At 56.4% G+C, this 27,942-nt stretch overlaps 1 protein-coding gene across 1 annotated transcript in view; it reads left to right on the top strand.

Moving 5' to 3' along the window:
• Positions 1-22,996: 22,996 nt before the first annotated feature.
• Positions 22,997-27,942, top strand: part of LOC102251496 (ATP-sensitive inward rectifier potassium channel 12) — a gene marked incomplete at its 3' end in the record, with an annotated part of 6,671 nt that continues 1,725 nt past the window's right edge. The window contains exon 1 of the mRNA XM_005865319.2: positions 22,997-23,618. The remainder of the gene's footprint in view (positions 23,619-27,942) is intronic.

The following is a 27,942-nucleotide window of genomic DNA, read 5'->3' as shown; positions in this document are numbered from 1 at the left end:
AGCCGCCCAGCCCCCCCAGCCCCAGCCCCAAACCCAGCCCCAGCCCCCAGCCCCAGCCTCCTCCCTGGGCTGACGAGTGTCCCTCCTGAGACAGGGATGCACTGATGAGTTGCTGCCATGGTCTGGCCAGGTCCTGTGTGGCCTGGGGGGCCTGGTGTCCTCGGCCTCCTCCCCTGGCTCCTGGCTGCTGCTGAGATGTTTTGGTGCTGAATTCAGAAGCCTGTGGTGTCACCGGGTGCCTTTACTTCTCAGGAAGTGGCGTGGCGTTTCGCTGAGAATCGGCACTCAGAAATCATAGTGAACATGCCGCTCCCCGTGCCCCGGTGCCGGGTGTGTCCTCGGCCACTCCCGACACCCCTTTACTTCTCAGAATGTCCTGGTGGTGGGAGCAGAGTCTGAGCGAGGAGGCCACCGGGAGAGGCAGGTGCCAAACTGCATCTGAACTCAGACCAGAGCCCTGTGAATGGGCCTCAGTGTCCCTCCAAAGGCGCGGGCCCTTCAGGGATGCCACGAGCCCTGTGAGGCTTCCCTTGAGGGGGCAGAGGTGCCCTGCGCCGAGAGTCTGGCGATGTCTTGTTCGGGAGCCGTCTCTGGCTTGGAGTTGCGGTGTTGGGCATGAGCCAGGCAGGTCTAGACTTAAATGGGCAGGTCCCCTCTGCTTGCTGTGTGACTAGCGGCTAGCAGCTTCCCTCTCTGTCTCACTCCCCTCCTCTGTGGAATGGGCCGTCTGCCCTATGTACACCATGATCGTGTGCCAGGTGTGAGGACCGATTCAGAATCTAGATGCAGAGGCCTCCGGCGTCCCTCACTTCACATGTGGAGAAGCTGAGGCAGAGCTGACGCCAGATCGCAGCCCCTCATCCCTGTGCCTGGACGTGGCTCTGGCCCCAGCGCCTTCGTTCTTACCCCCACGGGATGAGGCTGGAAGGACAGGTCTTTGCTTGAGCGCCTGCTGTGTGCTGGGAGGCTCTTGCAGGGGAAAGATTTCGGCCAAGGTCTTGCTAAAGCTCTCAAGGTGGGGGGTCACGACCCCTTTATCCATTACTGAGACAGAGATGGGGCTCGGTCTCCCCATCGCCCCCAGTCCCGAGCCCCCCTCCCCGTGGCTGACTTTTGAGCTCCTGTGACTGTGGAGGCGGCACATCCGCTGCCCGTGACCTGCCCACACACACCGGGTGATGCCCAGGACGTGTGGCCGCAGCGTGGCTGCTGGGGGGAGGGGCAAACGGAGATGCGGGTCACTGACTCGTGCGCTTGTTGATTTCATGTTGGATCCAAAGTGGATGAGTCCTGCGGCCCAAATAGGAGTCTCCGGAGAGAACAGGGACACAGGGTGGTGGAGCAGACGGTTCCCCAGGGCCGGGCCTGGCCCCCGGCCCCTCAGGAGGCTGCTGTGGCACCAGTACTCCCAGGGTGAGTGTCCTCAGAGCCACCCCTGGGCCTGCACGGGAGCCGGGCAGAGAGGTCCCTTGCCACTCGCCTCCTGAGCCCTCCCTTGCCCTCCTGGACAGACGGGGAGGAAGAGTTGAAGGGCATGACGCCTGAGCCCCTGCAGCCTCTGCTGCTCTGGGGGCCACTCTCCCGCCCGGCCCTGCTCCTGAGCTCGGGCCCTGGTCCCAGACCCACCCCTTCCTCCCTGTTCCAGAGCCTGTCCCCAGTCCGGGCTCTCCTTCCACGACAGGGTCCCGGACTCGCAGCCTGCAGTATGGCCTCCTCTGGCTCCCACCACAGCTCCCACGTCCCAGCACCTGTGCTTTCCTGCGGGTGGGTGGTTATCCCTGCCTGTGCCCTGGGCTCCCGCCCTCTGGCCTACCCCGCACATCCCTGTGCAAGGCCCCCTCTCTGCAGGACACTTCTCCACACCTGCACCCCTTTCTCCCAGGGATCATTAAGGGCCCACATGGGCGGCACTTCTCCAAGCACAGGACACCCCAGGGGACAGAACAAAACCCCACCAACAGCCACTCATGATAAAACTCTCAGTAAACAGGGGTACAGGGAGCTTTCCAAGTCGATAAAGAATATCTACGAAAGTCCTGCAGTGAACATCACACTCACGGTGAGAAACTCAGGGCCTGCCCACAAAGACCAGAAACGAGGCCAGGACGCGTCATCACACCACTCCCTTTCAGGTCAGGCGGGAAGTTCCAGCTAATACAGGGAGATGAGAAAAGGAAATAAAGTGTACACGTTGCGGGGAAGACATAAGCTATGTTTGTTTATAGATGATATGACTGTCTATGTAGAGCAGCTGGAAGAGTTAACAAAAGAAAGAAACACCCCTGGGACAAATAAGCGGTTATAGCAAGGTTGCAGGAACAAGGTTAATGTCAAAACGCCGATTGCTTTCCTATCTACCAGCAATGAACAGGTGGCATTTAAAGATAAAAATATCATTTATATTAGCCCCTCCAAAATGAAATACTTAGACATCTAACAAAATATGTACAAGAGCTACGTGAGGACAACTACAAAAGTTTGATGAAGGTCTTGGCCAGAGGTGGCTCAATTGGTTGGAGCTTTGTCCCATACACCAAAAGGGTTGGGTTCGATTCTCTGGTTGGGAGCATCCAGGAGGCAATCTATCGATGTTTCTCTCTCACATCCATGTTTCTCTCTCTCTCTCTCTCTCTCTCTCTCTCTCTCTCTCTCTCTCTCTCCCCCTCCCTCTCTCCCCTTCCTCTATCTCATTTTTTTTTTAAGATTTTAAAATTGACTTTTAGAGAGAGGAGAAGGGAGAGGGAGAGAGAAAAAGAAACATCCATGCTATAGCAAAACATTGATCACTGCCTCCTGCACGGCCCCTACTGGGGATCAAGCCCACAACCTGGGCATGTGCCCCAACCAGGAATTGAAGCAGCAACCCATTGGTGTGGGGGATGATGCCCAACCAACTGAGCCGCACCAGCTAAGGCTCCCGTCCTCTCTCTCTCAAATCAATGAACATATCCTCGGGTGAGAATTTAAAAGAAAAGAAAACAAAACCCCACAAAAGTCTGATAAGGAAAATCAAAGAACGAATTAAATGGAGGGATATTTCATGTTCATGGATAGGGAGTTAATATTATTAAGATGTCAGTTCTTCCCAACCCAATCTATAGATTCAATCCAATCCACCAATCCCAGTGAGTTATGATGTAGATATCGTCTGATTCTAAAGTTAATAGAGAGGCAAGAGATCCAGAACGCCACCACAGTACTGAGGGCGATGAACCGAGTTGGATACTGACAGCACTCAACTTTAAGATTCACTGTGAACCTGCAGCAATCAAGACAGCGTGGCATTGGTGAAAGAACAGACAAATAAACCAGTAGAACAGAATAGAGAGCATAGAAACAGAACCACACACAGTTAGTGGATCTTTGACGAAGGAACAAAGGCAGTACAATGAAGCCAAGACAGTTTTGGAAACAAACGGTGCTGGAACATCTGTACATCCACATGCAGAAGAGGAATCAGACATAGTTCTTACCCTTCACAAAACTACCTCCATGGATGACAGACCTAAATGTAAAATGCAAAACTATAAAACTCAAAACGAGAATGGAGTTAATCTAGATGACCTTGAGTACAGTCATGAGTTTTTAGGTAGAATATCAGACACAGTTCATGAAAGAAATGATTGGTAAGCTGGACTTCTTTAAAATTAAAAATGTCTGCTCTGCAAGAGCATTGTCTGGAGAATGAGAAGCCACAGACTGAAAGACAATATTTGCAAAAAACACATTCGCTAAAGGGGTTGTTATGCAAAATACACACAGCACTCTTAAAACTCCACAAGAGGAAACAAACAACCTGATTATAAAAATGGGCCAGAGACCTGAACAAATATCACAGCAAAGAAGATACATGGGTGGCCAGTAAGCCTATGAAAAGACGCTCCCATTATATGCCCTCAGGGAAATAAATGCAAATTAAAACAAGATTCCACTACTCGCCTATGTGAATGGCCCACGTCACCCAATGCAGTTGGGATCTGAAGCAACAGGAACTCCTCTCATACTTTGCTGATCAGAATGCAAATGGGTGCAGCCACTTTGAAAGACAGTTTGGTGGTTTCTTACAAAACTAAACACACTCTTCCCATCCGGCAAGCATATTCCTTGGTGTTTACCCAAGGAGGTCAACAGCTTATGTCCACACAAAAACCTGTACAAGGATGTTTATAGCACTTTTATTTATATTTGAGAGCAACCAAGATGAATGAGTAAACTGGACTATATCAGACCATGGACTGTTGCTCAGCACTACAAACAGATGAGCTGTCAGCCCTGCAGAGGCAGGAGGGACCTGCGATGCAGACCCCGAGGGAAGCAGCCAGTGGAAGGCTGCCCCTGTGAGTCCCACCAGAGGCCCTTGTGGAGACGGCAAAGCTGTGGGAGTGAGGCCAGTGGCTGCCAGGGGTGGAGGAGAGGACATGCACAGGCAGAGCAGAGGGCGTGTAGGGCCGGACACCGCTCTGTGTGATACTGTCCTGTTGATCACAAGGACGCATTTATCCAAACCCATAGACTATACAACACCAGGAGCGAACCCTACGTGAACTGTGGACTTTGGGTGATGATGATGTGTCCATGTGGGTTCCTAGGTTGTAACACATGAGAAACACTAGTGAGTGATGTCGATAATGGGGGAGGCAGTGGGGAGGGTACGTGGGAAATTGTTACCCGACTCTCCAGGAGTTCCCACTTGGCTCCATGGGAAAGGAGACCTGGCTGCCTTAGGAAGCTTCCTTTACTCCCAGCCTCTCCAGGACAGGGATTCACACTGGTGTGTTTGCTTCACAGTGGAGCGCAGTGCTGAGACCCAAGGCCGGCTCTCCCTCTGAGGTTTACACGGGCTGGACCGTCGACAGGCGCACATCAGCATGAACAGACCCTCCTGAGAGCGAAGTCTGGACTCTCACGTGTCGTAGTTTAGTGCTTCCCACACGGTGGGGCCCCCCCACAATTTACGTGACAACGCAAACCTCCCGTGATGACAGGCACGGGAGCGAGCCCAGAGATAACGGCTCAGGGCCCGGTCTCCCGCGACCCACACGTCTGCACCGCGAAGAGCGGGCAGAGACTCGGTCACCACGTGGCGTCCTTGCCCTGTAACACTTGACAAATGCGTGTTTATGCCCCACTTTACAAGAAAACCCAGAGCTCAGGGCAGTGCTGGCGGCGAGCGCGGGCGCGTGCGGCGTCTGCCTCAGCTGCTCTCTAAGCACGTGACCTGGCCAGACGCCCCGCAGTTTCCTCTTTCCATCTAGAAACTGGAATAATAACCACACCTCCCTTGTAGGCATAAGGCGATTCTAAGTCAGCATGTACAGAACATAATTTACAAACTGCAAATCACTCCGTAAAAGTTCATAATTATTCACGCAGGCTAATTTTTCATTAATAAATGAGGAGAAAGGAATTCGGATCTCCTCGAACCTTTGACATGCTATGACACGTAACTAAAATGTAGGGGTTTGTACAGACCTGTCCTTCTTGGCCGAGGGACCGGAACCCTGAGCCTCCGACCACTGAGGGTCGTGCAGCAACGTCAGAAACTGCTTCCAGTAGATTCTGTTGGTGGTTCTAAGTCCAAATCTGGGTGTTAGAAAACGTTTTAAACATTATTCCCGTAACACCGTACGGATTAGATGTTCAATGTTGAATTTTAAATGGCGGCAATGCATTTTTATAAAGTTTACACTCTAAGGTAAACAAAATAATTTGGTCACACAGTACTACAAACAGATCTTTAAAAAGCAAAGAAAAATCGAACTGCTTCTCCATCTCCATGTCCCTGTGTCCCATTGGCAGGAGCTCACACTGAAGGAAGAAACAAAGGGATTTGTTAAAATTCCACAGGCGGGAAACGATCCTTTCAAATCGCCATCTGCGGGCTCGGGCCTGGTGCGGGCAGAGCGAAGGCCCTCGCACCACAGCCCGGCTCTGGCTCCGGGACTGGCACTGGGACCTCACGTGGCAGAAAGGACCGTGAGGTGATTGGGGATGTGGACCGTGAGGCGGGAGAGCATCCTGGGTGCCAGGTGGGCCAGGCTAGCCCTCTCCTGTGTGTGTGAGTGTGTGTGAGTGAGTGAGTGTGTGTGAGTGTGTGTGTATGTGTATGTGTGTGTATGTGTGTGTGAGTGTGTGCGTGTGAGTGTGTGTGCGTGTGTGAGAGTGTGAGTGTGTGTGTGTGTGTATGTGTGTATGTGAGTATGTGTGTATGTATGTGAGTGTGTGTCTGTGTGAGCATGTGTATGTATTGAGTGTAAGTCTGTGTAACTGTGTGAGCGTGTGTGAGTGTTGTGTCTGTGTGAGCATGTGTGTGTTGTGTATGTGAGTGTGTGTGAGCAGTGTTGTGTATGTGAGTGTGTGTGTGTGAGCGTATGTGCTGTGTGTGAGCGTGTGTGTATGTGTGTGTGTGAGAGTGTGTGTGTTGTGTGTATGGAGTGTGTGTGAGCATGTGTGTGTATGTGAGTGTGTGTGTGTGAGCGTATGTGCTGTGTGTGAGCGTGTGTGTATGTGTGTGTGTGAGAGTGTGTGTGTATGTGTGTGTATGTGAGTGTGTGTGAGTGTGTGTGTGTGTGCGTTTGAGCATGTGTGTGTGAGTATGTGTGTATGTATGTGTGTGTCTGTGTGAGCATGTGTATGTATTGAGTGTAAGGGTGTGTGTCTGTGTGAGCGTGTGTGAGTGTTGTGTCTGTGTGAGCATGTGTGTGTGTGCGTGTGTGTGAGTGCAAGTGTGCGAGAGAGTGTGTGTGAGAGTGTGTGTGTGAGCGTGTGTGTGTATGTGAGTGTGTGAGCATGTGTGTTTATGTGAGTGTGTGTGAGCATGTGTCTGAGTGCTGTGTCTGTGTGAGCATGTGTGTGAGTGCAAGTGTGCGAGAGTGTGTGTGTCTGTGTGAGTGTGTGTGTGTGTTGTGTCAGTGTGAGCGTGTGTGTGAGTGTGTGCGTGTGTGTGAGTACAAGTGTGCAAGTGTGTGAGAGTGTGTGGGTCTGTGTGAGAGTGTGTGTGTGTGTGAACATGTGTACACTTACACATAGGAGGAGGGTGAGGTCAAACAGGTGAGGCCACGCTATCCAGGCTACAAGAGTGTGAGAGTGTGTGTCTGTGTGAGCATGTGTGTGTGAGTGTGTGTATTGAGTGTGTGTGAGCATGTGTGTGTGAGAGCATGTGTGTGTGAGTGTGTGTGTGAGTGTGTGTGAGTGTGTGTGAGCATGTGTGTGTGTGAGTGTGTGTGTATGTGTGAGTGTGTGTATTGAGTGTGTGTGTGAGCGTGTGTGTGTGTGTGTGAGAGAGAGGGAGAGAGAACACGCGTACACTTACACTTAGGAGGAGGGTGAGGTCAAACAGGTGAGGCCACCCTGTCCAGGCCACACAGCACAAGGCCCTCTGTGACAGACGCCCTGTGGGACACCAGCCCCAGGGCCCAGGGGGGAAACCCACCGGCGGCCCCTCTTGGTCCCCCAACCCACTGCCAGGGGCACTGGGCCGAGCCTTACGCTGAGCAGCTCCCCTGAGTCTCCGCAACCCACAGGCTCCCTCTTTCACAGCCGCTCCTCCACCCCTTGTTTCCAGGTTGGAAACATTGGGAGCCCAAGACTGAACGTGAGGACAGGAAATGGAGGGCGCAGGTTGTGATGAAAGGAGGGGGAGGTGAGGAGAGTCAGCCATGCCCCGGGGCTGCTCACGGGAGGTGCCTGGTGCAACCGTGCAGACCCCACCTGCCACCGTGCAGACCCCACCTGCCAGAGGAAGGCCCCAGTGGTGTGGCCTCTCGCACCTGCCTCCTCCAGCTCCCACCTCAGGGCGGTGTCTGCCCCTGAACCTCCACGGCAGCCTCTGCTGTGACGAAGCCCTGGCTGCTCCACCTGCCGCTTCCCTGCAGGGCACATGCCCACAGCCCATTCCTCTGCTGTCCGCAGACTCCCAAGCCACAGGCCTGTGCCCAGTCTGCGTGGGGGCCAGTCCCCAAGGAGAGACAACTTAGAAGCACCTCATCCTGCTTGTGGGTCCAGACAGCAAGCTCGCTCACCTGCCCTGCCCTCCAACCCCCAGACACCCCAGGGCTTTGGAGGAGGGGGTGGGGCTAACGGAATCTCTGGCCTTGCCTGGGCTCTGACACAGGGAAGGCCCCTGGGCACCTGGCTGGGTCAGGGACCTCACAACCGTCACTGCAGATACACACTCTCTCAGATGAATGAGCAGGGAGCCAGCCTGTCACTGTGTAAACCTCCCAGGACAGCTGGACAAGGTGTTTCAACGTCAATGAGTTGTCCTTGTTCAAGTTTACTTTTTAGTCACTGCAGGTTCCAGATTCCCTGCCTATACATGACCCGCGCACGCAGACACGGGACACTCTGACGGGTGTCATGGGAGAGGGCTGTCCCCTCCTTGGCTCTTGTCAGTCTCGTAAGAAAGATTTCAAATACGTGGCGGACAGACAGACAGTAGCATTGTTAAAAATACACTTGGCATAGGGCAGAAGTGGGCCACCCACAGCTCGTCTGAGCAGGTGCCCGGTGGGGTCCAAGGGGCTTTGTGCCCTCCCCCGTGGGTTTCAAGGCTCCTCTGCCAGGTACCCTGGGTGGCAGACTAGGTGTCAAAATCCCCTTGTACTTGGGTGTGGCTTTTCTTGGGATGTTTGTGCATACGCATGGCATCATGGTTGGCAAGTCCTAAGATGGTGACTTCTTTGTGTAGTGGGTGAGATAAAACTTGCTCTTTTTCCTTCTCCACCATCCCTCACCCCGCCTTGGTTCCAGGGTGATTTACTCTATGTGTCCTCTGGTTAGGGAGGAGAGGTATTAACCCTTTGCCCTCAAGTGTCCTTGGTTGGAGAAGACAAGGTCTTGCAATTCACGAGCTGGCTGCAAGCTGTCCAAACTGTTTGGCCTTGTTTAATGTTCTTGCCTCAGTTTCTCTATTCCACTTGCTTACTGGCCTGTCTCTAAAATGTTTAACAAAATTTCCATCAGACTAAAAGCAGTTCACTTCCTGTGTCCTTTCCATCTTCCTCCCACACCATGTGGCTGGGAAGCCCACCCTTTTGGCTTCTGTTACTCAAAACACAGGCATGTGGTTGATTCTACCTGCTTCATTTTGCAAGTCCAATGAAGGTGATTCATACTGCATTTTAATTTAAATATGTTTTTATTGATTTCAGAGAGGAAGGGAGAGGGAGAGAGAGAGAGAGACATCAATGATGAGAGAATCATTGATCAGCTGCCTCCTGCAAGCCCCACAGTGGGGATCAAGCCTGCAACCTGAACCTGTGCCCTGACCGGGAATTGAACCGTGACCTCCTGGTTCCTAGGTTGACGCTCAACCACTGTGTCACACCAGCCGGGCCAGACTTCATTTTTAAATCATAGCAGACTTTTCTCTCTTTTTCTGGCACCAATCCAATCAAGGAGCCTTCGTTTTATTTAGTTTTCAATACTCCTGGGATATTTGGCCTCAGTGAACTTTCTGAGCTCACACCTGCTCACAGAGCCCCTCTCAATGGCAGTGAGACTTTGAGGAGATGAGACTTGCAGGGGAAGGGAAGCTGTGGAGTCCTATTCGAACGGCTCATAGATAAGACCAGCCATTCTTCCCACAAAGCCCCAAGCATAGAGCTTTACACCATTAGCAGAGACCGGCCGAGTCCCCAGCCCAGCCTCTGCCCAGGTGGAGTCCTTGGGACAGGCCCATGTGCAGCACCTGCTCAGTGAGCTGGATCTTGTCCCAGATGGTTGTTCTGCATGCAGTGGAGCCCTCGCTCTGGGCCCTCCAGGCAGGAATCAGGGTGCCCTGGAGGCTGGGCTGTGGTTGCAGCCGCGACAGAGGGAAGCCCAGAGGCTGCAGGGGGCTGAGGGAGGCCCCAGCCCAGCCTGGGGACTGAAGGGCACACTAGAGGACAGCCAGGAGCTGGCCACCCTTTGTGGGGCAGGGCTGGGGGCACAGCCTGGGCAAAGGCATGGGGTGGGAGCGGCCGGGAGGGCAGTGCTAGGCCATGAGAAAATGCCAATTCATTTTCTTCCAGAAACACTTTCCAGGCTCTGCTGGGGCCACAGAAAAGGCGGCGCATGAGGAACCCTGGAGCTGGCAGGCTTGGGCTCTGACTGGGAGCCCCGGGCCACTTCCAGCTGAGCTCTAGCGTCTGCACAGAAATGCTAATAGTGCTAATGGCAGTGATAGTGATAATGCTGGTAGTGTTTCTCTCCGCTGGCTATAGTTCTAAGCAATTTATGAAGCCACTGATCCTCACAAGAATCACAGCTTAGCACCCCATGTATAGATGGGGAAACTGAGGCTCAGAGTGGTGGTGACCCGCCCAACATCTCGCCATGTCTGAGTGGTAGACCTGTGATTGAACCCGCTGGTGCCCGGGCAGGCAGTGTGGATTGGCTTGGAGAGAGGGCAGGGTGTTCTGATTCAGAGTGAATGGGGGCTGCTCCCTGCCCTGCCTGGTCCTGGGCCCTGGGCCCCTGCCACCGGCCCGGGACACCCCACCAGGCTACATTTCTGCTGGTTCTGGGTCCCTGCCAGGCCTGACACAGGGTTACTCTGGGTCCTCAGCTGACAGAAGTGCCAGCTGCCCTGCCTCAGAGTCGGGCTGGTGTGAGGGCTAGTTAGCTCTCAGTGCTTGTTGAGCTGGAGGTGAGCGCTGTGCACACCTGGGCTTGCTTTGTCCCTACAGCCCTCAGCCCACAGGTCAGGAAGCTGAGGCTCAGCGAGGGCCGGCTGGGTGCCTGAGGTATAGAACCAGGTGTCACAGAACCAGAGTTCGAACCCAGAGCCAGCTGCAGCCAAGCCCGTGCAGCCTGTACTCAGGCAAGTGTGCTGCCTCGGGCTTTGCAAATGCCATGGACACCAGTCGCAGCAGCCACTGCGGGGCCATCGCTGCCTGCAGACCCTGTCACGGCCACCAAGTCTTCCCACACCCAGCCTGTGCTTGGAGGGGCGTTCAGCGCTCATCCTACAGACGAGGACACTGAGGCCTCAGGATGGGGTTCTAACGGGCTGTGTTGCCAGGAGTCTGAGAAGAAGCTGGAGTGATTGGATGCCCTGGGGGCTGGTGGGGGGATCCCAGAATACCCAGCCCAGAAGGGCAAGGCCCTTCTCTGTGGCTTGAGGGCCCTTCACACTGTCTCTGTGCAGACAGCTGGGTCCGTGGAGCTGGCATCTGGGCCTCCACTCAGCACTGAAGCATTGAAGAGGTGGGGTGAGGGGGCCCATGTGCCGTATCTGCAGGTAACCCGTGTGGGGGGGTTGGGGGAGTAGAGGGGGGACTCACAGCCTGAGCCGTTCTCGTCCTCCCAGGGCTGCTCTCGGGACACTTCGTGGGTCACCCAGGCCCTGGGTGGGAGCACATTGTCAGTCAGGCCATCTGTCTGGCTGCAATTCCTGGCTGTGTAACCCTGGGCCAGGCACTTCGCTTCTCTGAGCCTCAGTTTCCTTATCTGTGAAATGGGTCACAATGGGGCTACCTTAGAGGGCTGCTCTGGGACTCAGCCAGGAGGCCACATGCTGGGAAGTAAAGGCACAGGCCCGGGGCCACCTGCGCAGCAGTAGTCCCCACCTCAGCCTCTTCTAGGCTGTTGGCTTTGGGTAAGTCACAGCACCTTTCTGAACCTCAGTTTCCTCATCTGGCAAATGGGAATAATAGCAACTCTTTCCTACAAGACTTTCTCAGGACAGTGAGGCGGTCAAGGTAAAGCCCTTGTAACGAGAAGCAGAGGGTCTCCCAGGCTCTCCAGCATGGACTCTGCCTCAAAAGCCGGAACCTTGGGGCGCGCCGTGGGCAGCAGGCACAGTGCTCTCATCCTCGTGCGCTCTGTCTGATGAATATAAATAGGACACAGCGTTTTCAAGTGAGATGAAGGGGGAGTGTCTGCGGGTCTGGCCCTCCCGGCAGAGGCAGCGAGGCTGATGAGCTGGCCGTGGGGTCGGGGAGATGGGAGCTCGTGAATAAATCATCCTGAGGTCTGGGCTAATGGACTAGCCAGGGGGCAGCATGGGCAATTAGTGCGTTAATTGTCCAGGGAAGGTGACTTCGGTTTACCAGGAGCCTGGTGTCTGGGGGGCCTTTTTCTGGGGCTCAGTGAGTCTGGGAATAGGCCCTCCTGCAGAGTCAGGGAGATGGAGTTGGGGGAGTTGGGGGAATGTGGGGGGCACCCCAGCCCTGCTTGTTGTCCTCCGAGGTGGATTCTACACTGGGGACACTCAGCCAGTCAGGCCTGTGCCCCAGCTCCCAGTGACCCTCAGCTTGAACGGAAATGGCAGGGGCTGGTGGGGGTGGGAGGGCAGCATGAGCATAGTCAGGGGCTGAGCCTGACCCGCCCCGCCCTCCAGCACCTTTTCTTTCTCAGCCTCGGTGGGTTCTGGGGTTTGAACCAAAGCCCACCCAGCCTAGCCAGCTCCTGCCTTATTGCCAAGGCGACCAGACCATCTCCACTGCCAGGTTGGGTCAGGGACTGTGGTACATGCACATGCTCACAGCCTGGACACATGTGTATGCATGTGCCATACCACATGCGTGTATGCATGTGCCAAGCTATACACACACACACAGGTTGAACATGCACATGCATGTGTGCAAAAGCAGACACACAGGGACCTGGCCCAGAGTGTCTGGCACCAGGACTAAGGCAGGTGCAGATCTGTCCTGGTGAGGACAGGCTCAGCCCGGGTGCACACGCACATGCCCCATGTGTTTCTACAGGAGCACACAGCTGGCACTTGCTGCACATGCAGACACACCCACACACCACACGTGTGATGCCAGGTGGCCACCTCACCCTGCACCCTAGTCTCTGCACAGCACCTCCTCCACCTGCCAGCACTGCCTCTGCCTTCAGTGGCCACCGGGCCACCGTGCCCTCCCTAGCACCACGGGCTGCTTCACTCTGAGGGGGTAGTGAAGGTGCGCAGGTGCGGGCACCAGGGGGCGGGAGGCTCAGTGCCCGTGTGGAGAGGCACTCCCTGCACACCCGGGCCTGGCTGTCACCGTCCCCTGCCTCAGTCTCCCTGGGGTCACCTCCCAAACGACCTGTTCCCAAATCTTTGACTCCCAAGTCTGTTTCTGGGGAAATGCACACTGGGGCCAGGTGCACACACACCCCGGCCCTCCTGGCAGAACAGGAATCGCACCTCCGCGGCGTGCTCGAGCAAGGACGGTGCACACGCGAGCACCTATTGGGCGCTGGACCCGACCTGGTCACCTTGCATCCGCCACCTCCATTCATTCCCAACAGCACCAGGGAGGCAATGGGATTAAACCCATTGACCAGCGTGGACATCGAGGCTTCGGTTAGCAGCAAAACTGTGTGCCTCAGAATGGAGGCAGGGCCAGGTGGAGCACATGGAGGCCGGACCAGGTCCAGGAGGACCCACGCCTGCCCCCATACCTCCCCGCACAGGAGGACTCATGCCTGCCCCCCATACTTCCCCACACAGGACCCACGCCTGCCCCCATACCTCCCCGCACAGGAGGACTCATGCCTCCCCCCATACCTCCCCACACAGGACCCATGCCTGCCCCCCATACCTCCCCACACAGGACCCACGCCTGCCCCCCATACCTCCCCCCACAGGACCCACGCCTGCCCCCCATACCTCCCCCCACAGGACCCACGCCTGCCCCCCATACCTCCCCCCACAGGACCCACGCCTGCCCCCCATACCTCCCCCCACAGGACCCACGCCTGCCCCCCATACCTCCCCCCACAGGACCCACGCCTGCCCCCCATACCTCCCCCCACAGGACCCACGCCTGCCCCCCATACCTCCCCCCACAGGACCCACGCCTGCCCCCCATACCTCCCCCCACAGGACCCACGCCTGCCCCCCATACCTCCCCCCACAGGACCCACGCCTGCCCCCCATACCTCCCCCCACAGGACCCACGCCTGCCCCCCATACCTCCCCCCACAGGACCCACGCCTGCCCCCCATACCTCCCCCCACAGGACCCACGCCTGCCCCCCATACCTCCCCCCACAGGACCCACGCCTGCCCCCCATACCTCCCCCCACAGGACCCACGCCTGCCCCCCATACCTCCCCCCACAGGACCCACGCCTGCCCCCCATACCTCCCCCCACAGGACCCACGCCTGCCCCCCATACCTCCCCCCACAGGACCCACGCCTGCCCCCCATACCTCCCCCCACAGGACCCACGCCTGCCCCCCATACCTCCCCCCACAGGACCCACGCCTGCCCCCCATACCTCCCCCCACAGGACCCACGCCTGCCCCCCATACCTCCCCACACAGGACCCATGCCTGCCCCCATACCTCCTGGCACAGGACCCACGCCTGCCCCCCATACCTCCTCCCACAGGAGGGACCCATGTTTGCCCGCCTCACACCTCCCTGTCCCTCCACTGGCAGATGCATGTGTGCGGGAGGGGGAGGTGGTCGGTGCCCTGCCCACGGGTGCCCACCCCCAGGATGCCCAGCTTCCTGAGGAGGGTTATCTCTGGACCCTGTCTCTTCCTCTTGGGGCAGGAGGCACCCGGGCAGCCTCTCATGGGGTTGTTGGTGCTAAATAAGCGCTTCAGGCTTGAGAAAGGTTTCCGGGGCCTTTCAGCAGCGACCCCAGCTGCCCGGCCAGAGACCTGCTGCTCAGACCCCTTGTTCCAGACCAGTGCCCCCAAACTTACCTTATTCTCAGCGGCACACGCCAGAGAGGTCCTGTGGCTCAAGGTCACACAGCACAGCAAGGACAAACAAGGTCCAAACACCAGGCTGTCGCCCCACCAGCCCCCGCCCCCACAGCGCCAGTTAGCCACTAGGGGCGGGGTGGAACCCTTCCGCTGGGAGCCCGAGGGGGCGGTCCTGAGCCGCCTGGAGGCATTTGAGCAGGCGTGGTCCAGGTCTCTGTTACCATTTCCCCTCCCAGCCTGCTGTGGGCTGGCTGTGTGGCCCTCGGCAAGGTGCTCACCCTCTCTGAGTCAGTCTCTTGCCTCTGTTGAGAGGCATGATTGCAGGAATGGACGTGGCAGGCGCCCAGTGCGGGCATGTCTAATCCATGACGGGGTCCAGTGTCAGAGCCTCGGGTTGCAAAGGCCTGTGGGGTGGGGTCAGCGCGAGGCAGCTGTGGGCTCAGAGCCTCACTTCGGTCACCCTCGAGCAGAGGGTGTCCCTCACCTAAACTACACCGAGCAGGCCGGCACCTCCCTCAGGAAAGAGAGGTGATGCCTGGCAGGGTGATGCCCTCACTACCCTCCCTTGTGTTCCAGAAAGTTCCTCAGGTTCATGCTCCTGCCCTGGGCCCTGGGGAGACTCCCAAGATTATATATATTTGATTTCAGAGAGAAAAGGGAGAGGGAGGGAGGGAAATATCAATGTTGAGAGAGAACCATTGATCAGCGGCCTCCTGCATGCCCCTTACTGGGGATCGAGCCCACAACTTGGGCATGTTCGAGGTGGGGTTGAAGGAGCGGAGGAGCCTGAGGGAAGGCGCGGAAGAGAGGGTGTTGGGTCCACTGGGAGGCCCTTGACCAGAATCAAACCTGGGCCCCTTCAGTCCGCAGGCCGATGCTCTATGCACCGAGCCAAACTGGCTAGGGCCTGACCTGGGACATTTAGAAGAGTCACAGGCGAGACCCCATCCTGCCCCTCTCAGACCTCATCTCCCCTGTTTCCTGCTCACTCTCTCCCCTTGGACACAGCTCCTCCCCGACAGCCTCTGCTGGAGCCGCTTCCTGTTCCAGGCCCGGGCCCTTCCCGCCAGCAGGACCCACTCCCCGTGGTCCACAGTGCCCCTGCAGCCCGCATCTTCTTCATCTTCTCATTTTCTTCTGAAATGTCCGTCTCCCTCCCATCTGTCCTGAGCACGAAGGGGCAGGGGCTTCCCCCTGGTTCACACTGTGCCTTACCCAGGGCCTGGCGTGGACGTGGTGCTGTGGAATGAATGAATGAATGAGTGAATGAACAAACGAACGAACCAGTGAGAGGGCCAGGTGACCCCATTGGACGGGTGAGGCCTGGCCTCCATCTGCTCGGCTGGGGTGCTTTCGATGTCCGTCTGCTCAGCATGGCATCTGTGAATGAGTGAGAGAAGCTGCCCAGGGGCACAAAGGGAAGCAGACACGTGAAATACTGACACAGCATTTCAGAACGTGACACAGCGATGAGCGTGCTGCTGCCCACTGACGCCTTTGACAGTGAGACCGCGCAGAGGCCCGGCCGCTGTCCGGTGTCAGGCTGGGCGCTCTGCTGCCTCCCTCCATCGCAGAGGGCGCAGCACATGTGCAGAGGGGGTTCCCGTGTCTCCCCATCAAGCTCTCAGAGCCCGGACTCTGTCCTGGGCCCCAGGATGTGCTGAGCTGTGTTGGGGACTCACAGTCCTGTTTGCCTTGTACCACCTGCCAAACCCACCCACACCCCCAGGCTTTGCCTCCAGGCCCCTCGGGCAGCCCTCACGGTGTCTGGGCCAGCACAGGCCCCTCGGCTATGGCCTGTGCCTCAGTTTCCTGGCTGTGCTGGGGGAAGCTGCTCCCAGGCCACCACCTGGCAGTTGCGGATGAAGCATCCCAGGCAGGAGTTATATGTCCCGCAGCGGGTCCAGTCAGGGTGGTCGGGTGATGTCTCACAGTTGCCTCGCGCTGAGCCCCCCTCCCGACCCCGGCCTTTCCAACCCCGAGGCACTGACACTGGACCCCCATCATGGATTAGACTCGCTGGGCACTGGGCACCTGCCACTCCACCATCCTGAGGCGTGGCCGGGAGCCCCTTCGACCTGTCCTGCCCCCTGGGCTCCCCAGGACTCCAGGGGGCTCTGAGGTGATGAGCAGTGACTAAGGGAACGAGGTCGTGGACATCCAGTCCCCCAGCCACGGCCTTTTCCCGGCGCAAGTGGAACAGGGCCCAGAGGTGACTCTTGTCAGACAAGGGAGACGGCCCGGGCAGCACGAGGCCCCACGACAGGGTGAGCCTGAAGCCGCCTGGGCCGGACCACATCCCCTCCACCACCTTGCAGCCAGGCCTCGGGGCTCTCGGGTCAGAGGGGCAGGATCCTGAGGGTTTCAGACCCAGGCCCTGGCCCCTGGGGGAGACTCGGAGGGATAGGTGATTGCTCCCCAGAATGACCTGGCCTAGGACCGGGGCCAGCACAGGATGGGGCTTGGAGGTGGGGTGGAAGGAGCGTAGGAACCTGAGGGAAGAGAGGAAGAGAGGGCGTTGGGCAGGGGCTGGCATCGGGCAAAGCAGGAAGGGGGCGGTGTCTCTTCTGAGTGTGGTTCCTGGGGCACAGCAGGCTCTCCAGCACCTGCTGGCTGTGCGTCCCACTGTCCTCTGGGCTGGAGCTGCTCCCTTACCTGCTCTCCCCTCCCGGGCGCCCTCAGCTCCAGCCATTGCTCTTTCTTCAGCTCCTTGAACACAGCGGCATCCGTCCCTGCTGTTCTAGAGGCACTTCCCACATTCCCTCGGGAGGTCTCCTGCCCCCAGAGTCCCTTTGGTTCTTTCCTCCTCAACATGCTTCTGTCCGTCTGGCCCCATCGAATATGGGCCCGACACCATGTCCCCATAGAGCAGAGGCTGTTGGGATCTGCTGAGCGCGCGGCTGCGAGTGTGGCTCTGTGAGCAGGTGGCGGCCTTGGCCGTTCTCCCGGGAGCCTAGGGGAGTGCCGGGTCACTCTATTTCCTTGGACTCCTGATGGCGGAACTCAGCCTCCTGCCCAAGCAGGTGGGCCCAGGGCCCTCAGAGGCCTGCCAGCTCCCCCAGTGGATTTCCTGCTCCCCAATGAAGCCAAGTTTACAAAATGAGGAGGAAAGGAACAGGGAACTTGAAACAACAGTCCCTGTGTTTCCTCAGCTGAGCTTCTGGGTCACTGGGGCACAGAGGCTGGGACTCAGGCCTGGTCCTGCCTGATCTTGGCCTGGACGGGCCTCCCAGTGGGTCAGGCCCATTATAAAGACACTAGAGACCCAGTGCATGAATTCGTGCACCAGTGGGGTCCCTCAGCCTGGCCTGTGGGATGGGGCAGAAACCGGCTCTCCGACATCCCTGGAGGGGCCCAGATTGTAAGAAAGAACAGGCCAGGCCTAAGGACCCCATCTGTGCACGATTGGGGCTGGGGAGGGACAAGGGAGGTTGGCCAGCTGGGGAGGGACCACAGGAGGGCTCCAGGGCATTTCCGGCCAGTCTCACTCAGTCCTGATCAGCGGATCCCAGCAGCAAGCTAAATGACTGGTCACAGTGTCTGCCCCCTGGTGGTCAGTGCATGTCATAGTGAGTGGTTGAGTGACCTTAGCATATCATGCTTTGATTGATTGAAAGGCTGACCAAGACCAATTAGCATATTAGCCTAATTAGCATAATAGGCTTTTATTATATAAGATGCAGCCCGAAGGGCGGGGGCCTTTCCTATCAGGGACAAGGCAGGCCTGGCGGGCTCCTTAGGGAGGAGGCAGCTGGAGTGTGGAGGGACCAGAGGTGGGACACCTGGGGGCAGGGGGAGGCCCTCAGGGGTGGCTCACAGACTGGAGGCCTTAGGCACACCATTCCATCTCTGTACCTGATTTTCTCCTCTGTTCAAGGTGTTTAGGCACCCCCCCCCCCCCCCCCCCCCCCGCCCCGAAATCTGGGATAATCTCTGATGCAGTGCCAGGTACTCACTGAAGCCAAGCACTGGTTCCAGAGGCCCAAGAAACGTATTGTGGGGACTTAGCAAGGAGTACTGGGGAACCAAGGAAATCCTAGAAGGCTTCATAGAGGAGGCATCCTTCACGCTTGAAGGATGCATGGAGTTCCAGAAGGCAGAACAAGGCATTTCCGGTGAGGGACTAGCTTACACTGAGGCTCTAAAGCAGGGGTCCTCAAACTTTTTAAACAGGGGGCCAGTTCACTGTCCCTCAGACCGTTGGAGGGCCGGACTATAGTTTAAAAAAAAAACTATGAACAAATTCCTATGCACACTGCACATATCTTATTTTGAAGTAAAAAAACAAAATGGGAACAAATACAATATTTGTGTTTGCATGTGGCCAGCGGGCCATAGTTTGAGGACCCCTGCTCTAAAGTATGGATGTTCCTGAGACGTTGCTGCCTGAGGAACATGACCCTCAGTGGGGAGTCCAACCCTAGCCCTCTGTTCATTTCTGTGTGTCCTTTTCTCTCATTGATTTATAAGAACCCTTTGTCTATTAAGTTCATCAATCTTTTTTTTATAACACATCAAACAAACAAAACATTGATACCTTTTATTTTGTTTATGGTGGGTTTTGATAATGATCATTGTTACAGAAGACCGGAGAAAAACCAAGCCACGCTTAGAGAACGGGAGTTACATTTTAATTATGATTATGTGCAGGCCCAGAGAAAAATGTGTCTTTCAAATTCTGGGCCCCCCCAACGTGGAGGAAACTCTCTGTATTTATACTTTTTCCAGTCCTTTGTCTCCCAAATTTGGAATGAGACTTCTGGGCCTTCTGAGAAAGAAGGCCTGCGTGCTGGGAAGGGGCCGTGAGACCCTATCTCAAGGCCTAGCCTGGTGTCCGCACTGACAGCTCTGTCTGGGGCAGAGTTTACGGCCTCTCTGGAATGGGAGTAGTCTTACTTTCCGTATTATTTAAGCAAGCATTTACAGAAGCCAAAATAGCAGGGTTAAAATTTCAAACAGCAGTTTTTATATAAGATGGATGCTTCAACATCATACGTATTTTTATGTTGGCAACTTTTTTAGCCTATTTACTCATGGTCTTCTTTGGTTCAGGACGTTTCTAGTTACTTAATCTCATGTCTTTGCTCTCCCAAGCACATGCTGGGTGCTTAGGAAATGTCTGAGACTCACATTAGGTTGAAGCTTGAAAAATTGCTACCGTAAGGGAAATAGGAGCTACGCTGCCTTTGCTCACTGGGCTCCTCCCCTGGAGTCCTCTGTCCATCTGCTCATTCCTTCCTGCCTGGAGGGAGGGTCAGCTGAGGCCTCCAGGGCATGAGCCAGGCTTAGAGATGAGATGATGCGAGGGGGTGGGGGCCAGGAGGTTCCCAGCTGGTCAGCTTCCTGTATTAATTGCTGCAACTCCATCGTCACCCTCTGAGATATGTACTATGATTGATCCCATTTTACAGGTAAGAAAACTGGCACTCAGAGAGGCTGTGTGACCTACCCAGGGTCACACAAGGAAGAGACAAAGACAAGCTGGGACCCCCAGCCATATTGCCCCAGAGCTCACACTTTCAGACTTTCCCTGGGATTAAGTTCAAGCTCATGAACACGCATCCAGGGCCTCTTGGAGCCTCAGTTCCTTTCCCTGTCTGTAAGCCTCGGCCCCAGGGCCTGTGCATGCACTCAGTACACCTCCTCCTTCTGTTATCAGGATGGCAAGGGTGCCCCCTCTGTGTCTCTAGCCCCTCTCGCCCCCTAGTCCCTTTAAGTCCTGAAATGTTGGACTTGGAAGGGCCATCCCCTCGTTGGCAAATAGGAACAGGACGGCCCAGAGGCGGGGAGACACTGTCACAGCCACTCAGTGGAGAGCACCCAGCGGCTCTGTCCTCTGCTGCTCCCAGACCTGGGGCCAGGGACACCCTGTCTCCCCCTGCCCCGCCCTCAGAGTAGGATGTTCTCAAGATAAAAATACTCCCGGAAACATTCCCTGGTGCCTGGCCCGACCTGCCGCTTGCCCTTGGGCCAGACCTGGCTTCCCCGCAGGACTCAGGGTGGATGTCCACCCTCCTGGCCATGTGGCATAGCCTGTCACTGGGTTCATATGTCCAACGTTGGTCCCCAGACCCCAGACGATGCAGGGCCCGGGGGTCGTGGGCACTGTGGTTGCGTGGCCAGCACCAGCCCAGGCACAGGAGCAACTGGCGAGGCGGTCGCTGAGCAGATGGAATTCACGGCTCTGGCTTAGCTGCTGCCGTGGCGTTTGGAGAGCATCGCTGGGGCTGGTGGGAGTCGGGCATGTGCCTGCTTCAATCCCGTTGGGAATTCTATTTCTGCTCGGAGCTGCCTGTGCCAGTGTTAGAGCGGAAACCCCTTTCAGGGGGCACAGGGAGGCCCTGGCACTCACTCTGGGTCTGCTGCGTAGCACCCCCTGGGACCGAGCCTTGGTTTACCTCCTTGACAGTCTCCTGAGGTGGGTGGGGTCTCTACATTCTGCAGATGAGGCTGGGGCACAGGGAAAGGCCTATAGGAGCCGGGGGTGGGGGCTGAGAGAAGGGTGACAGGTCTTGGATTTGGGACAAGGACTCTCTGGCCCCTTGGGCCCCGCCCTCCAAGGAAGGTTGGTGTCATGATGCTATGATGACAGCTGCCTGTCCTCGGAGCCATGCTGTGCTAGGCCCTGTGCCCAGAGCACCCTCCCTCCCCCATCGCAATGAATGGCACTGGCGTCCCCTGGGAGGCCGGTCATCAGCCCATTTTGTGGTGGAGGAAGCTGGGCCTCCGGAAGGGGAAGTGCCTTGCCCTGCCCCCGGGGGTATCGGCCCAGCCTTGCTGACAGGTTGGTGCTGGCAGGGAGGCACAGGGGCTCCAGGGCCCACCCAGGCCCTGCCCTCACTGCTGGGACGTCAGGAGCCAGTCTGGTCCGTTGTGGCTCAGGCTGCCCTTCTATTGTGTGCAAGCTCTGTCCCACACCCAGACCACCCTGTCCAGGACTGTGGCCATGACCCAGAGGTGCCGGAGCTGAGTGCACACACGCAGTGGGCAGGGAAGGCACCAGGCAGGGTGTCCAGAGGCCTGTATTCTGTCTCCAAGCTGCCACTCATTCATTTGCTTTGTGATCTCGGCAAGTCACTTCCCTGCGCCTCAGTTTCACGGTAAGGACAGACCTGACGGACGGGGTTTGTGTGTCTGGAAACTTGAGGAAATGGAGTCAGGAATGGGTTTGAGAGGCAGGTAACCAATCTGAAGTGGGGAGAGGCAGGCTGTCCATACCTCCACCCTTGTCCCTTCTCCCTGACCTGGACAGACAATCCTGCACAAAGTTCAGGCACTCACTCTGGGTCTGCTGTGTGGCACCCACTGGGGCAGGGCCTCGGTTTACCTCCTTGACAGCTTCCCGAGGTGGGTGGCGTCTCTCCATTCTGCAGACGAGGAGGCTGAGACACAGGGAGAGGCCCACAGCAAGCCCCTGGTGGGTTCTTGAATTTGGAGCAAGGACTCTCTGGCCCCTGGGCCCCCCCTCTTTCTCTCCCATTACCCTGTGAGGGACACTTCCTCTGCTCAGAATCCCCGCTCCAGGTGACCTGAGGCAAGTGGCACCCTCTCAGCCTCAGTGTCTCCCTCTGCTCAGTAGGGAGACTCACCTCTCCTGCAGGGCGGGGCCGTGAAGGTTGGAATAACTAAAGCCAGGAGCTGAGCTCCCAGGGTGGGGCACAGTGTGGGCCCACTTGGGGGGGGGTAAGGTTATTTATCTATCCCAACCACCTCATTCATCCATCCATTCATTCACCTAAAAATATATTTACCTACTCACCTATTCATATTTGCCTACTCATCCACCATTATCAACTTACCTATCTATCCACCCACCCACTCATTTATCCATTCCCACACTCACATACCCATCCATAATTTATCCATCCATTTACCAATTCATCCATCTACCCATCCATTCACTTATCCATCCACACACCCACACGCCCACCCATAATCCATCCATCCATTATCTACCCATCCATTTATAATTCATCCATCCATTATCCATCCATCTTCATCCATCATCCATCCAGCCATCCATTCATCCATCCATATCATTCATTTAACTATCCACATACCCACCTAGCCATCCATAATTCATCCATCTATAATCACCCATCCATCCATTTATACACCCACCTACCCATTTATAATCCACCCCTCTTCCACCCATTATCCATCCATCTAATCCATCCATCCAGTCATCCAACTATTCATCCACCCACCCTCTCATTTATCCATTTACACACGTAGCGATCCATCATCCATCCATTCATAATGCATCCATCCACTCATCACCCATCCATCTACCCATTCATCATCCATCCAGCCATTCAGCCATCTGTCTATTCATCCATCCATCTATCAATACATACATACATACATAATCTATCCACCCATCTATTGATAGGTCAGCCCTGTGATTGACTTTGGGAAGACCCTTCAGGTGGTGGCTAGGAGCGCAGGCTAGGGACCTGAGTTCCTCTGTAACTTTAAGAGTGTTCCCACATTAACTACCTCTCAAGTATGGGAACAGCAATAGTGTCCACCTTGTGGGGTTGTTGTGAGGATGACATGAATTGATGTCTGCAAATCACCTACCACAGTGTTGGATGCCATAGACGCTCAGCAGTTATCGGCTGTCATTGTGGTGGGACCTGTTCTGTTCTGCCTTCTCTGGTTCTGACAGTTTTTCATGGACAGGCTGACCTGCTGGGAAGGTGTGGGGCACCAGAGGTATGGGAGGCCGCTCCTCCTCCCAGGGGCCCTGGGGGAAGCAAGCAGGAATGTGGGAGCATGTGGAAATTCCTGACTTTGGAGCCTCTCTGGCAAGAGTAGCACCATCTATATTAACTTGGCTTTGCTTTGTTACCTTTAGGGTCTTCTAGCCACTGACTCATCTCTAGCTGATGCTGGGGAAATGGCAGCTGCTGCTAATGCAGCCTTGGAGATAGCACGTGCCCACTCAGCACTGTTACTTAGAAGATAGAATCAAGAGGTAAGATTAAGGTCACTGATGTGCACCTGTCCACCTAGTCCTCCCAGCCCAACACTCATCTGTGCACCCACCCATCTATCCATCCATCTCCCTCCTCATCCCTCCACGCACCTGCTCAGCCTCTCATTCCTCCAGTACCCATCCACTAGTTCCACATGTCCTCCCTCCATCTGCCATCTACCCACCTACCTACCCAGCCCATCCGGCCATCTTTTTATCCATGTGTTCACCCATCTCCCAACTATTCATTCCCCACCATCTCCCAGCCACTCCTCAACTCGCCCAACCACCCATGTATCCTTTCATCCATTGACTCATCCACCTATTTCTCCACTCACTAATCTATCCACCCAACCCATTCAATAATTTTCCACCCACCTAACTCCTCCATCTCTCTGGTTACCACTCACCAGCCCATCCACTCATCTGTCAGTCCCATTTATCCATCCATATGCTCGGCCACCTGTCTGTACATATACCTGTCTCCTCATTCATTGATCCATCCATCTCCTCATCTGTTTCTCTATTCAGCTGCTTACCCCCTCATTCCTTTGTCTAGTCCCGTGGTCGGCAAACCGTGGCTTGCAAGCCACATGCGGCTCTTTGGCCCCTTGAGTGTGACTCTTCCACAAAATACCATGTGCGGGCGTGCACGTACAGTGCGATGGAAACTTCGTGGCCCATGCTCAGAAGTTGGTATTTTGTGGAAGAGCCACTGGTCTAGTCAGTGAGAGTTTCTTGGATTCTCTCTCTGTGCCGGGCCTGCATCAGCCCCTCTTGGCCTCTGAGATTGGCCAGAGATGGGACCTTCGGACCCTAACAGGAGAACCAGGTCCAGAGTACTCAGAGGGCTTCATGGAACTAGTAGCTTTCAGCCGAGCACTGGTGGATGGGAAGATTTTAAACATCCCCTTTAGCTGTGGTTTGGGGGTTCGAGGACATGGGGCAGAGGGTGGCCACAAGGAAATCCATCAGGAGCCTGTTGCTGTGTCCTGGCAGGAGTGGCCTGGGCAGGAGGGTGGCCGTGGGCCTGGAGATGGTGGGTGGCTGTGGGAATTCAGGAGGTAAAATACAGAGGACCAACTGGGTGAGGGAGTAGATCTGGGGACTGAAGGAGAGGGAGGAGGCAGGCTTCTGGCTGGGCAATTAGAGAAGGGGTCAGGGTGCCAACGGACCCCCCATGTGGAGTGGGAGGAGGAGGGGAAAGGAGAGGGTGAAGAGAGGAGGGGGGTGAAGAAGAGGTGAGGAGGGGAAGAGAAGTGGGAGAGGAAGGGGCGGCGGAGGTTTGGAAGAGGAGAGGAGCTGCGTGGGCCATTGGTGGTGTAGGACCTCCTGGAGGGGACACCGCCTGAAGCCTGCGAGGGAGAACCCAGGGACCAGGTCCGTGCAGGTGGTTTAGTGGCTGGGGACGCTAAGAAGCACCAGAGGGGAGTAAGGAAGTGAGACCTGGAAGGGCAGGAGTCATTTGGGATGTATTTTTGACAAAGTCATGGCTGGTGCAGTGGGAGCTCAGCCTGGCTGAGGAGCCAGAGTGTGCGTGGGGGCAGGGAGCTGCCTGCCAGTTGATGGAAGGCTGTTCTGGGGCATTCCTTCCCACCTGCTGAGAGCTGTTGGGCAGAACGACTGGTGGAGGTTGGCTGTTGGGCAGTGGCCCTGGAATGGTGAGGCCCAGGAAGTGGGCAGAGCCTGGCCCCCCCAGCCTCTGCATATGCAGCTCCACATTGCTCCTTCTCTCCTTGGGCTCCAGGCCTCGGCCCAGGAGGAAGCCTGCACTGTGCTCACCTGCACATCTGCAGGACGTGGGGGCACACGGCGGGCAGAAGCGGAGGGCGGGCATGTGGCTGCAGATGTGCTTCTGTGCAAGGGCTCATCGTCTCCCAGATGTGAGGATGGGAATGCCCCCTCCAGCCTCTGTCCCCTCCAGGCCCACTCCTGGCCATCCCCAGCCTCCTCACGGCCCCCTGAGTGGCCAGCATGTCCCCGCCTGACCCTTCTCCCACCTGGAATGCCCTCCCTGCCTCTGCACCCCCAGCTCCCAGTGCCCGTGGCGCACCCGCTGGCCTCACTTCCCGTGTGACTGGGAAAGGGAGCCTCTCTCAGATCCTCAGTCTCCCCGTCTTCAAATGGAAGTTTGGATTTTTTAAGCTCTTGGGCCAACTCTGATACCCAGTGAACGGACCAGCAGAGTCTGAAGTTGCTCCGGGACAGTGGGAGTCAGGTCCGCGACGGATTGGTGATGTACAGGCTGGAGAGGTGTGTGTGAGCCGCACTCTGGCTTTCCCTGAACTCAGTGGCCTCTAAGGGTTCCTCCAGTTTCAGGACTTGAGGCTGCGAGTGCCCCCTCCCCAGACACTCTCAGGCTGCATGGCTGTGGGAGGGGCTGGTATGGGCCTCCCCGCTGGTCAGTGCTGAGCTTTGGGCTGTCTGTGTGTCTCATCCACATGGGATTTCAAGGGAGCACTCTGTGCGAAGGCTGTAACCCTGGGCAAGTGGACTCATCTTTCTGAGTTTCAGTATCCTCACCTGGGAAATGGGGTGATAGTCATAATGTTGCTGTAGGGATTAGCGCTCTCAGAGCAGTGCCTGGTGGGTAGTAAACACTGGGTAAGCATTGATGACTATGCCTGCACCTCTGAAGGGGCCCTGCGGGTGGGGACCTTGAGCCTGCCCCCTGGGGGCCTCCTCCATTGGCCCTTGTAGTCACTGCGTTCTTGGCATCTGAGAGTGTGGGCCCTGGCCTTGTCCTGGTCTCCTCCTGGCTGCCATCTAACCTGAGGGAGGTGTCTGGAGCCTCAGGGGATGGGGCGTGGCCTGATCTGCTCTGTCCAGAGGCCCCTCCCAGGGACTCTCGGGCCCCTCCCATGGGTTGTGGTAGCTGCCTCTCTAAAACCCCAGCTCAGGCCTGAGCAGTAGGTTGAGTGTGCTGGGTGCTCAGAGGCTGTGTTCTGATGCTGACCCTGCTGGGGCCTCACCTCCTCAGGGCTCTGGGTCCATGTCTTGCACTGCCTACTCTCTGCCGGCTAAGCTCGCTTCACTGCTGTCTCTGGTGTGGAAGTCACCCCACCTTTTCTGGTCCAGGTATCACACCCCAGTGTCTCGCCCCCATTTTCTCCCAGCAATGCCCAGACCCTCATTGACCAGCCTGGGCATCTTCCGACAATGGCTCTGGTCCTGTTCTCTTTACCATCTCATCCCAGTCTGTAAGTTGCTTTGTGACTTGGGATGAGTCTCAGCCTCAGTTTCCCCATCTGTAAAATGGGAAGCTGGCTTCCTTGTTTGCTAAGGCCTTTTTCAACAAAACACATATAATTCCATTTCTTATCTGGTTTAACTAAGTGCCCCCACTGAGCAAGTGCCACACAGGCCTGCATAGCCCTGGGTGAGGACAGCCTCCTGCATTTCTTTTTGTTTTGGTTAATCCTCACCCAGGATAATTTTTCCATTGATTTTTTTTTTTAGAGAGTGGCAGGGACGGGGAGAGACAGAGAAACATTGATGTGAGAAAGACACATTGATTGGTTGCCTCCCACACACAGCCCAATGGGGGCCAGGGATGGAGCCTGCAACTGCAGTACGTGCCCTTGACTGGAATCGAACCTGAGACCCTTCAGCCGAGGGCTGATGCTCTAACCACTGCTCAGCTGGCCAGGGGATCATCCCACATGTCTTGAATGGAATCCCTAACGACCACAGCACGGCCCAGCCTTCTTGCCAAGCCAGTGTTTGTGTATGAGGAGTGCCCTTGGGCCGTTGGGCAAGTGTGTGGTGCTGGGTTCTCTTCCTAGGTCCTCTTCTGGGGCTTTGTGTGCTGTGTTTACTGAGAGCCTGTGAGGGGCTCCCCACCTGAGCATCTCACACACGTGTGCTCATGTGCACACACACGGCACCAGGAGGGCAGGGAGGCTGAGGACTGGACTGGACTCCGGGCTTCCACGCTGTCTCTGTTCCTTAGTGGCAGGGTGACTTTGGACAGCTCTGAAAGGGGGGTGGGTGTGAACAGGTTTTCTCTGTGTGGTTTTAGGAGGAGCGTCAGCAGGTGAGGGGTACCAGGCCTGTGTGGCATGGCTGAGGTGGGTCCCAGGTGCCCACCTGCTTGGGCGCAGGCCAGGTGTGAGGCCGCTCAGTAGCCAGGAGCAGCACCAGGCTGGGCTCTCTGGCCTTTGTTCTTGCGATTCCATCCCACCTCGGAGCCCCAGGTGGAGTCGCCATGACCCGCTGCACGTCCTTCAATGTCTCCGGGCCACACAAATACACCCCCAGTGATCTGGTAGCCTCCTGCCGAAATCTGTGTACCCTGACCCTGGCCCAGGAACCAGCCTCCTCC

The sequence above is a fragment of the Myotis brandtii genome, unplaced genomic scaffold, assembly GCF_000412655.1.
Source record: "Myotis brandtii unplaced genomic scaffold, ASM41265v1 scaffold2054, whole genome shotgun sequence".
Classification (NCBI taxonomy): domain Eukaryota; kingdom Metazoa; phylum Chordata; class Mammalia; order Chiroptera; family Vespertilionidae; genus Myotis; species Myotis brandtii.
This window is presented reverse-complemented; position numbering and strand designations above follow the sequence as displayed.